This window comes from Mandrillus leucophaeus, unplaced genomic scaffold (assembly GCF_000951045.1).
Source record: "Mandrillus leucophaeus isolate KB7577 unplaced genomic scaffold, Mleu.le_1.0 Scaffold448, whole genome shotgun sequence".
Classification (NCBI taxonomy): Eukaryota; Metazoa; Chordata; class Mammalia; order Primates; family Cercopithecidae; genus Mandrillus; species Mandrillus leucophaeus.
In genome coordinates this window covers 640,888-654,867 of record NW_012104787.1, presented here as the reverse complement: position 1 = coordinate 654,867, position 13,980 = coordinate 640,888, and the positions used below count along the sequence as shown (strand labels likewise).

At 40.9% G+C, this 13,980-nt stretch overlaps 1 pseudogene; it reads left to right on the top strand.

Moving 5' to 3' along the window:
- Window positions 1-10,726: 10,726 nt before the first annotated feature.
- Window positions 10,727-11,916, top strand: LOC105549638 (annotated as a pseudogene).
- The last annotated feature ends 2,064 nt before the right edge of the window (window positions 11,917-13,980 follow it).

Below are 13,980 nucleotides of genomic sequence, written 5' to 3'. Positions count from 1 at the left end.
GGCAAACACTCCTCCTCCAATCCATCCCACTGTTAAAACATGAGAGTCAGATTTTCTCTCCTTCTCTTGGCTGTTACTGTCCAGCCACATCTTCCTTCATCAACATGTATTTCATGCATAGAGGACTCCTGGAACTCTTCTTGAGGTCCTCCCAAGCCAAGTAATCTTCAGAGAACCCCAGCGCTCCAGCACCTCTTGAGACCTGTTTTTAACATAGCCCTAGCGGGAGTCACTTACCCTCCACCTACTGTTTGGGAAATCAAGGTAATTCAACAACACAGGATGCCATGAGAATTGATCATTAAGAGTTTGCCAAATGCTCTAGAGGGCATTCTGTAATAGATAGTGATGAGAATGGCAAAGTACTGAATTTGAAAGAACCTTCATAGAAGAGTGTGCACAGAGTAAGGAAATGGACTCATAAAATCCCTCTGACAAACATGTAAGATACAAAAATTGAGATTTAGAGATTTACAGCTATTTGAAGAGAGGAATTGCATACTTTTGCTCTGAGGCATTAACAATATACATTTCAAAACACTCTTCAAAAACTTTTTTTACATTTTCCAGTGATGGACTGAAAGTAGCCTGCCTCTCCTCTTTGGGGACTGGCTACTTTCCCTAGCTGTTGGCTGGGCTCACGCTCCAAGACTCCTAATTTCAGCTTCTTTAGAGCACATCATGACCAACAGGCACATCCCAGTTCGTGTTTGTTCGTTTGTTTGTTTTATAAGTCTCCATTATTCCCCACCAGCTCTTAATGCTTCATTTGCTCAGCTCTGACCTTCCACCACTAACATCTCTGATTGTGAGGTTTCTCAGCCTAATTCCAGTCCACTCGATGCCTTAAGAAAGGAGAGCCCAGCCCAGTTTTCTATTCTCTGTGCCGGCTTCTTGACTGATGAATAATGCCAGTATTGAAATTATTGCGTTGTTGCTGTTGGTGGCGGTGGTAGTGTTGTCATTGTTAATGAGAACCACATGATAGATCTCTATTTTTCTCCCTCCTATCTTGCTCACAACCATGTTTTCCCCCAACCTGCCTCTTAACACAAAAGGAAAAGTTAGCCAGCTGACCCTGGGGGTCTGGGAGAGCCTCAGATTTGACAGCCAAAGTTGGATGTGTACTTAGTGGGTAATAAGTACCAGGCTAAGCATGTAAGATGCATTATCTCATACAGTCCTTAAAGCCCCAGGAGCTAGAAGTAGATATTGGTGTTCCCATTTTACAGAAAAGGAAATCAAGGCTTAGAGTGGGTAAGCAGCATGTCCTTAGACATACAATTCATGAGGAACAGAGCCAGGAACACTGGTGGTCTGACTCCAGAGCCTGGGGCTCCTAGCCTCTCATCATATCACACTAGTGGGAAAGACAGATAAGTGAGATGAGATGATAGATAGATAGATAGATAGATAGATAGATAGATAGATAGATAGGATAGACAGATGACCTTTAAACTGTAATTAAAGAGTGGAACATGCAACATTCAACCAGAAACATGTGGGCTGTACTTCCTGTCACGGGTATTTTTAACCCCCATTGCAACAGTATTGAGAGGTGGGACCTAATAAGAGGTGTTTTGGTCATGAGGGCTCTGCCCTACTGAGTGGATCAATGTCGCTATACAAAGGATGTATGGGAGTAAGTTCTCTCTCTCCTGCTCTCCTGCCATGCAAGGTCACAATGTCCCTCCTCTCCAGAGGGTGCAGCAATAAGGCACCATCTTGGAACCAGAGGCTGGCACCTGGATCTTGGACTTTCGAACCTCTAGAACTGAGAAAATAAAGTTCTGTTCTTTATAAATTACCCAATCTGTGGTATTCTGTTATAGCGTACAAAATGGACTAAGACAGGTGTCATCTTTCATCAGCTACTAAACGATTACACCATGAGGGCAGTGATGATGTCTCGTCATCACCATGTCCCCATAGTCTAGTTCTGTGCTGGGCACACGGTAAAGAATTGTTAACTGGATATACAATTGTTATCTAGGCCTCTGAAAGAACAGTAAGAGAATTCTGTGGTATCACAGAGGTAGCAACTGCAGAAAGTAGCCCCGCTAGGTGCCCAACTGGCTGGGATAACCCTGATAGGAAAAAGAACCAGCAGAAAGCAAGTAAGAGCAAGTCCCCTGCCTCCTCAGCATCACAGTCTCCCTGTAGCACCCCCTGTTGCAAAGTACAGTAGAGAGCCGTCCAGCAAAGCAGAAGTGTGCTTTGCAGAGTCTCACCTTCAGTATCACAAAATATTATGTAGGGAGTGGGTTTGGAGTGAGAGATAATACCTGAATAATTGGAAAGCTCATTGTAGTGGGTTAAAAGAGTATACACTTTCTACTTTTGCTAAAACAAGAAATTAATTGGGGTATTTCTCTTAGCCTATAATAGTTAGTTTATGCCTTTTTCTTTCCCCTGCAGCATCCCTTCTCAGGGATGACTCAGAAGCAACTACTCTGTAATGTTTGCCAGGGAAACCCTACAGAGACTGGCTGTTTCCATCCGGACGTGATGCAAACAATTCTAGGAGCTGCCAAAGGGAAGTCATGGAGCCTTGAGTTATGAATAAACTCTTTTTCAGGAATGGCTAGTTGAGAGAGATTTAAGCACTTGCCTCCAAACTGAAGTGTGTTTTTCCCCCTAAACATCATAACTCTTTAGTAAAACAACCAAAACAACCGTGTTGGGTATTATCTCCCGAACTCATAAGCAAAAAATTTATATCTATATCTATCTATATCTATATATAGATATATAGATATAGATATAGATATAGATATAGATATAGATAGATATAGATAGATATACTATTTGACTCTACTGCTGTTGACTCTCAGAACAAAGTAATATGTGAACAGGTAAATTACAGGTGCCTCCTGGAAGCAGCCCACCTTCATTCAGTAAGAGATATAAAAGTCTTAACTAGAGGTTTCTGGAACCTAAATCCCTGAGCCCAAGGTTTTGTGCACATAGGTTTTTCATCCTGTTCTCCAAAGCTTTCTGGGTGTTTTTTTTTCTTTTCCCAGAGTTTATTCTTGCCTCTCTACTCAAGAAAAGCTAGACAGCGAAAAAGCAATGTGTCATTTATGTAAGGCACTCTGCTTTTGTTTAAAAGTGAATTATACCTCAAGCCCTGGAAAACACCACCTCCTACTGCGTCGTGTTTGCTTTGTTCTATACACTGTTGTTTTTTTTTTTTTTTTTAATTTCTGTCTCTTGCCATTTTGGGTGGAGTCGCACAGTGTTTTTCGCCGCCTCCCTCCCTACTTCATCCTGGCTGCCCACCCTGTTCTTCCTATATGCCTTCCATAAGGTGTCACACTCTGGGCTATAAATACCTTAATTTGCATTGGCTATAAGAGGGCCGACACTGTGTAGAGTCAAATATCCAAAAAGAAAATAGGCCTTAGGGAGCTTTTTTTCTTTATCACTGAAAGGGAAGTCCTGACCCAATAAAGCTTGACTTCCTCTAGAATAGTAATATGTATGCAAGATGCTGTTGGCATAAGATATTTTCTAAAATAACATGGATTGTAGGAGTTTTCCTTTTTTATAATGCAAAGACAATTTAAGCAATAAAATATGTGGTGGTGTCACATGGAAGCATACAATATACATGCCATCACTGAATACTGTCTATGCTTCTAAGGTCTGATACGAATGATTATGGAATGGAGAAAGAAGGTCCCCCAAAGGGATGCTGCGAAGAACTAAGCGATTTGTTCACTGTACTTTTCAAATTGGCCACAATTTTTTTAAAGATGAAACTCAGTGCTGGTGAGGGTGTGGAAGGACATAGACTGCTGATTGAAGTACACTATTACTGTGGTTCAAAAAAGCAACTTAGAACCATATATGGCAAGACTTAACAGTGATAACATACTGTGTCCCAGTAATTCCAATTTCAAGAATCTATACTAGGAAACAATTAGTAATGCTATTAAAGATTTATATGAAAGAAAGTTTATGAAAATTACTATTGCTAATAGTAATGACTATTATAAGTAAACTAAATATAGAAAAGCTCCAATAAACCATGGCATATTCATATAATGAAATATTATTTGGTACTTAACAATTACATTATTGAGAAAAACTTAGTAACACGAAAAGGGGCTAGTGATGTAAGGCTCTATTTAAAAAATAGCAGAACTCAGTACTGTGTATATAGTTTGCAACCTGTTGTTGCAAAAAATGAGTATAATATATGCAATATATGCACATATATATACATATATACATGTGTGTATCTATGTGTATTCCCTGAATGTTTGGTGGGTTACAGGTAAGTTTCACCTTTTTGTTAGATCCTATATAATTTCCAAATCATTTTACAATGAGATAAAGACTATTTTAGAAACACATCTAAATTATTGATAATAGAAAATGATACCACCATATTTATCATATTCCTTAAAAATACAATCTTAGTTGGGTTAGCAAGAACAATTCTCACAGCGGGCTTTCCTTTTCTTTCCTGACACCTAAAATCCACTGACTTGTGAGTTTTAGAAATGTTTCCATTTTTCTTCTTTTCCGGCGCTGATATATTATGACTGGACAAAGTTCTAGTGTCAGCAGCTAGGACAGCATGATTGATGTTAACAGTAGGTTGGGCAGTTCTGAGATGCACCTCAGAGACATTTGAAAACCTTGGAAAAGGGCTAATTTAGTTTTTGAGGTTGAAAGACAAAATTATGTGTATTAATACATGTTCCTTTTGAAAAAGGTAACTAAAGTAACATAAAAGCTATTATGTTTTTTCTCACATCTCTTGGAGTAAAATGGCTCCTTGGAATTTTTACTATAGCTCCCTTTTTTTCTTTCTATCCAGCAAACTGGGCTGATGGGTGGATAGGAAGAAGAAATTAGAAAAGACACTGCTTAGATATATTAATAACTGAAGTAAGGGGTACTTTATTTTTCCGTGGTTCTTTTATGCATAGCCATCTCATTTGACCAGCAAAACAACCCCATAAGTGTTAGAACAGAAATTATTAAACCAAGTTGTGGAAATTAAGCACAGGATGAGAACATTCACCTACAGACTCTGGTGATTGTCTCTGAAGTCCTTTAACCTGTTGTTGCCCGAGGCTTCTGCTCAGTCCTTGGGCCACGCAGAAGCTAGTGTTATATTAGAGCTCCCTCTCAACATGCCCATGTGACTGTCCAAAGCACAAAAGCCCTCCCCAACCCACACCATACTCACCCGCCATCGCCAGAGCAGCAGGTTGACTGGGCTGTCAGTTCCAACTGGGGCTTGAATCTCAACTTTCCTGGGACTCTCACATCCTACCTAGCCCTAGACTGAACTCATTTGGCTTGGGTTTCCCAGCTCTGACCCCTAACCTGCTTATGCCACACACATATACAAACACACACACACACACATCACCATCACTACCACCACTGCCTCCATTAAGTCACTGAATTGTTTGCAGGTTGAGTCCTTACAGGTCATCACGGGTCCCAAACCCATGGAGTTGTCAAAGCTATAACAGAAGCAGTGTTATGTCTCCAGATTCTTCCAGCCTTGTTTCCTCCTTTCTTCCCTCCTTCTTCCTCACTCCCTTCTTTCCTTCCTTTCTTCCTTCTCCCTCCTTCTGTCCCTCACCCTACCTCCTTTTCTCCTTTCTATCCTTTCTTCCTTCCTTCTCTCTCCCTCTTTTCCTTTGCCCTCCATCCCTTCCTCCCTTCCTTCTTTCTTTCTTTCTCTCTCCCTCCCTTCTTTTCTCCCATCTCTCCCTCTCTCCCTCTTTCCCTTACCTTCCTTTCCTCTTTCCTTCCTTCCTTCCTTCCCAGTTGTTACTTTGTTGTCCTTGGACTTTAGGTGCTGTCAGTTAAAGTCCTCCGTTGTTATCACCACTTTATCGCAGTATCATCATCTGTCCATGAGAGGCCTCTCCATTATCTTATTTATTAATTGATTCACTCTTAGTTCCCAAAGCCACTCCCTTTGTCTTCCCTCACAAGGCAATTTTAATGTGTTCAATATGTATCTTTGTGCTTATAAAGTGGTATAAAAAATGCAAATTGTTGATTTGCATGCATATATTTGTAATCGACATAAATGGTTTGGCATTATAGATCTCATTTTGTTTCCTACTTTTTTCATTCAACATTTTGTTTTACGATCCATTCATGTAGTAGCTAGGTGTTCATCACATCCAGTGCTTCTAATTGCTGCCTCCAAGGGCCTGAATCCATGACATTTTCCATCACCTTTCACAGTGACTGCTATTCAGTTGCCCAAGAAAAGCAGATGCGGGAGGAACCTGCTCCACCTTTAATCACTGCTGAATTGCATCATTCATTCTGCCTCATGTGTACAGCTATAAAGCATGAGCTCTCCTAGAAAAAGTACACACTAAGTTTTGTCAAGGTTCAATCCTAAACTGGCCACCAGTCTATGTGGCCCTAAGTTTCTCCTGCCTACCAATCCCTACTGAGAAATGTTTAGTTCTGGATGTGTTCAGATGACATATTGAACCCATCCTTGCTCTATGTAAGCTCATAACAAGACTCAGTAAATTTGTTTTTGTTTTTGTTTTTGTTTTTTCTGAGGTGGAGTTTCACTCCTGTTGCACAGGCTGGAGTGCAGTGGTGCGATCTTGGCTCACTGCAAGCTCTGCCTCCTGGGTTCACGCCATTCTCCTGCCTCAGCTTCCCGAGTAGCTGGGACTACAGACGCCCGCCACCACGCCCGGCTAATTTTTTGTATTTTCAGTAGAGATGGGGTTTCACCGTGTTAGCCAGGATGGTCTCGATCTCCTGACCTCGTGATGCACCTGCCTCGGCCTCCCAAAGTGCTGGGATTACAGGTGTGAGCCACCGCACCCAGCCAGGACTCAGTAAACTTTTTCCATCGGTGGCTGGGGAATAAATATCTTAGACTTTGAGAGCCATACAGTTGTGATTTCAACTATTCAACTCTGCCATTTTAGTGTGAATGCAGCCATAGACAATATGTAAGCAAATGTATGTGGCTGCAGTTCAATAAAATTTTATTCATAAAAGGATGCAGTGAACTAGAGTGACCATGAGCTGGATTTGTTTGTGAGTCAGATTCGGCCATAGGAGGTAGTTTGCCCATCCCTGGTTTATAATAACTGGTCTCACAGAAAAGAAATGAGAGCGATTAATTCTGGGACTCCTCCTTGTCTTACTGCCATATTGCTTGCCTACTGGTGAGAAGCTGAGGTTATAAAACTCTCTCCTCCCTGATATGCCTTTTCTTCCTATCCTTCTCCAAACACTGATAAATCAAAGCCCATGGTACTGGCTTACAGTACACAGCCACTAAAAGCTTGTTGAATGAAAAAATTTCATATATACAGACATTTAAGTTTGGTCTTAAAGATCACCGAAGACCAACCCCTGCAAACCAGGAGCATTTCAAGCTTAAAGTAAGAGGAAGCCATTTTCTGCCTGGGTGTTTTCTGCCTGCTCTGAGGCGCAGCCCACTCCTTGGTGAGGCAGCCTCCTGTGCTAAGCCACCAGGGATCAGCTACAGAAAAGCATTTCTGAGGCTGTACAGGATGTTTTCCGGTACCTGTTCGGGAAACCCTCACTTCTGTCTCCTTGTTGTCTATTATTGCACACTTCTGCAGTTGCTGAGTAATGCTCCCAGAGACATCATCCCAGCACAGCAGGCTCCCAACCACAGCTGCTGCTGACAGCCAGGGAAACACAGTCAACATCCTAGAAACACACACTTGACCTGGATTGAGGGCAGCAGCTTCTGAATTCATTCCTCTGCTAATTTCTTTTCTTTTCTTTTCTTTTGGAGACAGGTCCTTGCTCTGTTGCCCAGGCTGGAGTGCCATGGCACAATCATGGCTCACAGCAGCCTTGACCTCCTCGGCTCAAGCAATCCTCCCACCTCAGCTCCCAAGTAGCTGGGACTACAGGTGTGTATTACCATGCCTGGCTAATTTTTGTATTTTCTGTAGAGACAGGATTTTTCCATGTTGCCTAAGCTGGTCTTCTCCACTAATTTCTTAAAGTGAAACTAGATTCTCTGGATTTCCCATTCTGTGAAGAAGGCTCCTGGGGAAGTAGGGGCACTTCCTCACGCTGTGGTGGCTATGGCTAAGGTAGCCAGAAGACTGGTTTCATCATCAGTCTTCTTAGGTCTTGACAGCCAGTTCCAGGAGGTCAGAGTCTTGGAAAAATCCCTGGACAGATTCTGTTCCAGAGCCAGGGGGCCACGGCCCAGTCCAGATAAAGGGTGGAGTGTATTATGTTTCTTAAATTGCAATATTTGCTGTAAGCCATTGTAACCCCCCATTAGGCACAAAATGTTAAAAGGAAAAAGGAAGAGAGAATTAAAAGAGAGAAAATTAGGTGGAGGGGAAAGGACCAGAAAATCTAAATATAAACCAAAAAGATAAGTCTGTTCTATGAATTTTCATATCCAGTATACTCATTCAACAAATATTTATTTTAATTAACATTTTTAAAATGGGAATGTAATACATTCACATGGTCAAAATTTCAAATAAAGGTAAACAATGAAAGAGAAGGCTTCCTGTCATCTGAGCCCCTAGGCAAACACTGCGTATTCTTCCAGAGATATTCACAGAATTGACAAAGCTATTAAAATAATTTCTTTTTTTTTTTTTTTTTTTTGACAGATTTTTGCTCTTGTCACCCAGGCTACAGTGCAATAGTACAACCTCGGCTCACTGCAACCTGTACCTTCTGGGTTCAATCTATTCTCCAGCCTCAGCCTCCTGAGTAGCTGGGATTACAGGTGCCACAACCATGCCCAGCTAATTTTTGTATTTTTAGTAGAGATGGGGTTTCCGTGGTCAGGCTGGTCTCGAACTCCTGACCTCAGGTGATCTGCCCACCTCAGCCTCCCAAAATGCGGGGATTATAGGCATGAGCTACCACGCGTGGCCTAAAATGATTTCTTAAATGATGTAGAGTTCAGCCTCTTGCTTTATTCACTTCATTCCATGTCTTGGGTTGAAATCTACCATTTTTCTAATTTTGCTACCTTTCTATTTTGTCCTACCTGTTTTCTGTTTCTTTTTCTGTTCTCTTTTGCCCTCTTTAGGATTAATCAAGTTTTTGTTTGTTTGTTACCATTCCACTGGACTCCTTCATTAGTCTGTTAGTTATGTAATCTGTTATTTTTTATTTTTTTGAAGAGTTCCCTAAATGTGCAACATTAATTCCAAGAATGGTTGTGATTACCTTAGGCCCACACAGATAATTCAGGATAATCTCCTCATCTCAAAGGCCTTAACTTAATCGCATCTGTAAAATCCCTTTGCCATGTAAGGTAACATGTTGATTAGAGCATGGACATCTTTGAGGAGTGGGGGACATTTTTCCGTCTACCACAACTAGAAATTCAAGGATTGTAGCCTTGAATTACTAGATGTGGAAATACTGTGTAAGGAAAAGCTATCTCTTCTCTCCTATTTACTTATTCAATTATTTATTTAGATCAGTATGGACTCATGGATATTTGTTTCAGTCTATAGGTTATAACTCAATTGTACTATTATTTTTTTCTTGCTCAAATTGTTTAGATTTGACCATTGGTTGCTCCTTCAGATGGGTTCCTTCAGATGTGTCATTTTGACATATCCCTATCCTTTGGAAACACTTCCTTCTTTTCTGGTACCATATGATGTTCCAAGCTCATTTTGTATTTTCTGCACCCAAACCCTGGAATCTACCGTTTTTCCTGTGGAACTCTGGTTCCTTTTACTGGAGAAACCAAGGTCTGGAAATCAGGCATGTTCATTGCTATTAAGTTCCACTCAGTGGACAGTTAGAATTAAACCACACACACAATCGCTTCTCGGCCTTTTGGCTAAGATCAAGTGTAAACCCCACACACACACACACACACACACACACACACACACATTCTATACCTGTGTATCCATTGAAAAAAACATGAGTTCACACCAATACGTCTGATTCCAGTCCAACAACACAAAGCTTATTCCAGGATTTCTCCTTTCCTTATTTGTGGCTTCTTTCACAAACAGTGAGAAACCTGGTTCTCATTAGCCATACTTATTTGTTCCTAGTATAAACATAAAGTAGTTACAGAACTGCTCACCTATGCCCCGTGTGCAGGTTCTTGTGTCTTTCATCATATAAGATCTAGTCAAAGTAACTGTTCTTCAAAATAACTTAGGTTAGTTCTTTCCTTCCCCATCCTCTTCAATGTTTTTCATTTTTAAAAAAATTTGCAGCCAGGCGCAGTGGCTCATGCCTGTAATCCCAGCACTTTGGGAGGCCAAGGTGGGCGGATCACCTGAGATCAGGAGTTCGACACCAGCCTGACCAATGTGATGAAATCCCATCTCTACTAAAAATACAAAAATTAGCCGGGTATGGTGGCGTGTGCCTGTAATCCCAGCTACTTGGCAGGTTGAGGCAGGGGAATCACTTGAACCCAGGAGGTGGAGGTTGCAGTGAGCCAAGATCACACCATTGCACTCCAGCCTGGGCAACAAGAGCGAAACGCCATCTGAAAAAAAAAAAAAAAAAAAAAAAATCGCTTGTTCTGTTTTTATTTCATTTTGATTCTCCTTACATACTGTTTGCTTTGAAGTGTTTGTTTATATTTGGGTGTAAGTGTAAGATGGTGATTCTAAGAGTCAAGGCTATACAAAACGGTGTACTCAACAATGTATCTAGACTTTCTTCACTGGCAGTCTATGAGGTTTCCTGCTTCAACAGTGTTTGGATGTAACCCGGTGCTGGTCCTCCACCCCCACCTCCCCACCCCACCCCCACGGCTCACAGTCAGCCCTCTGCAGCCTCCTCACCGAGCCCTCAGACAGCCCCAAGGTCCCTGCCACTCCAGTGCCACACAGTCGCCTCCACCTCTCCTTACCCTCCATGATGACCACATCCCCCTTGCGGATGAGCCAGCACTACCATACTGTTGGAGGGTCCTGACTGGGAGTCATTCAGATTCTTGGCATTTTGAACAAATAATTGGACAAAATGCACAAGCATAGCAACTAAAGGATGAAGCAAGGAAAGGACAGATTTACTGAGACAAAAGTACACTCCACAGAGAGCAGGAGCAGACTGGAGCAAGTGGTTCAAGAGTGCTGGTTACAGAGTTTTCTGGGGTTTAAATACTCTCTAGAGGTTTCCCATTGGCTACTTGGTTACACCCTATGTAAAGGAACGTTTGGCCCCCAACCACTCTGATTGGTTGTGGAAGGGGACGAGCAGCTGAAGTGAAGTTACAAAGGTACGTTCCATTTTTCATCTGCAAGGCAGCACAAAGGGAGTAGCCTCTGATCTTTTTGTTACTTGGGCATGGAGAGGTGGGGTTTTCCTTTTGATTCAGTTCTAGTACATCAGTGCAAATCGGCCTTAGGTTCCCAGCCTCCAGACCCTATTCTCCTGCCTCACCACCAGGACACAGAGGCTGCCATCAACTGCCAGATCAACCCAGAGCTCTACGCCTCCTAGCTCTTCCTGTCCATATCTTACTACTTTGACTGTGATGATGTGGCTTTGAAGAACTTTGCCAAGCACTTTCTTCACCAATCTCATGAAGAGAGGGAACATGCCGAGAAACTGAAGAAGCTACAGAACCAGCAAGGTGGCTGAATCTTCCTTCGGGATATCAAGAAACCATACTGTAATGACCGGGAGAGTGGGCTGAATAAAATGGAGGGTGCATTACATTTGACCAAAAAAAACGTGAATCAGTCACTACCGGAACTGTACAAACTGGCCACTGACAAAAATGACCCCTACTGTGTTGACTTCATTGAGACACGTTACCTGAATGAGCAGGTGAAATCCATCAAAGAATTGGGTGACCATGTTACCAACTCACACAAGATGGGAGCTCCTGAATCTGGCTTGGAAGACTATCTCTTTGACAAGCTCACCCTGGGAGAGAGCAATAATGAGAGCTAAGCTTTAGGCTAATTTTCCCATAGCCATGGGTGACTTCCCTGGTCACCAAGGCAGTGCATGGATGTTGGGATTTCCTTTACCTTGTCTATGAGTTGTACCAAAACATCCACTTAAGTTCTTTGATTTGTACCATTCCTTCAAATAAGGAACTTTAGTATGCACCCCCCCAAAAAAAGTCACTCCTCTTCATCACTATCAGCACAGCCCCATTCCCATTACTTCCCACCCACCCCTAAGATAATCTCATTTATCCTTCCTGAATTTTTTTGTGCAAACAAGCAGATATGTGTGTTTTATCCTTTTTTTCTTATATAAGGAATAGCATACTATAGATATTCTTTTGTTCTTTGCTTTTTTTCTCTTAACAGTATATTCTGGAAATCATTCCAAGTTGGTTCTTATAGATCTTCTTTATTCTTCTATATAGCTATATAATGCTCCATTTTGTAGATGTCATATAGTTTATTCAATCACTTCGCTATGTACGGGCATTTAGTTTGTTTCCAATACTTTGCAATTCTAAATAATGCTGCAACAAATAAACATGTACATATGCATTGTGTTAGTTTATTTGCATTGCTAAAAAGGAATACTGGAGACTGGGTAATTTATGAAGAAAAAAGATTTATTTGGTTCACAGTTCTACAGGCTGTACATGAAGCCTAGTGCCACATCTGCTTCTGGTAAGTGCGTAAGGAAGCTTACAATAATCTTGGAAGGTGAGGGGAAGAGAGAGAGCAAGAGAGAGACGAAGAAGGTGCCAGACTCTTTTAAACAACCGTATCTTACATGAACTCATAGAGTGAGAGCTAACTCATTACTGTGAGGACTGCACCAAGCCATTCATGAGTGATCCGTCTCCATGACCCAAACACCTCCCACTAGGCCCACCTCCAACGCTGGAGGGCACATTTCAACACGAAATTTGGAAGGCACAAAACATCCAAAGTATATCATGAATTTTTGTGTTCTTGGAGGTATGTCTTCAAGGTGTTTCCTAGAGGTAGAATTCCTGAATCAAAAATGAGTGAATATGTTGTTTCGCTAGGTATTGCCAAATTTTTCTCCAGAAGAGTTAGTATATTTTTAAATATTCTGTGTGACAAAATACGAAGTATGCATAAAGCACTTTTGCTGCATTCCAAAGTATAATGGCTGCCTTGAAGAAAAGGCACTTGTGCAAGTATTTGAGTTGTGAGCTAAACTATCGATTTTTTTAAAAAGACACAGCAGTTTGTATTTGAAAAAACAAACTGACATCAGCAATAGTTATTCAGACTTAGGAATCTGGCAGATATTTTCTCAAACATTAACAAAGTAAGCCTGGGAAAAAAAATGACAGGATTTGTTGCCAATTATGAAATCTGAGCTTTCACAAGAAAATTAGAATATTTGAAAACTGGTCCCACCACTATGAGTTTTCCAAAACTTAAAGAATCTTCAGATGAGATTGGTGGCAATTTTAACTGTTGGAATTTTTAAAATATTGCATAATAAAATATATCAACATTCAGAAGATATGTATAATTCATGAGCCAACGTATTTGAAATGACCAATGCATAATGTTATAAAATCATACTTAAGTAACTTAAGATCCACTCAAAGAGCAAGATAGACAAAACTATATAGTTTCAGATTCCACATTCAAAAAATTCTTAAGAAACTACTATTTATCAAATTCTGGCATAATATCAAAGAAGAATGCCCACAATTACCTTCAAAATATATTAAATTACTCCTCCCTTTTCCAACTGCATAATTGTGTGAAACTAGATTTCCTTCAGATACTTCAACCAAACCAAAGTATTACAACACGTCAATGCAAAATCCAATGTAAATTCAACTGTCTTCTCTTAAACCACACATTAAAGACATGAAAAACAATGCCACTCTTCTAATTAATTTCTTATTTTGGAAACTACAGTTATTTTTCATGAAAATATGTAACTTATTGTTGTAAGACTAAGACAGTTCAGATCGCTTCTATAACAAAATACCGTAAGTTAGGTAGCTTATAAAAACAGAAACATTTCTCTGATTTCTGGAGGCTGAAAAGTCCAAGA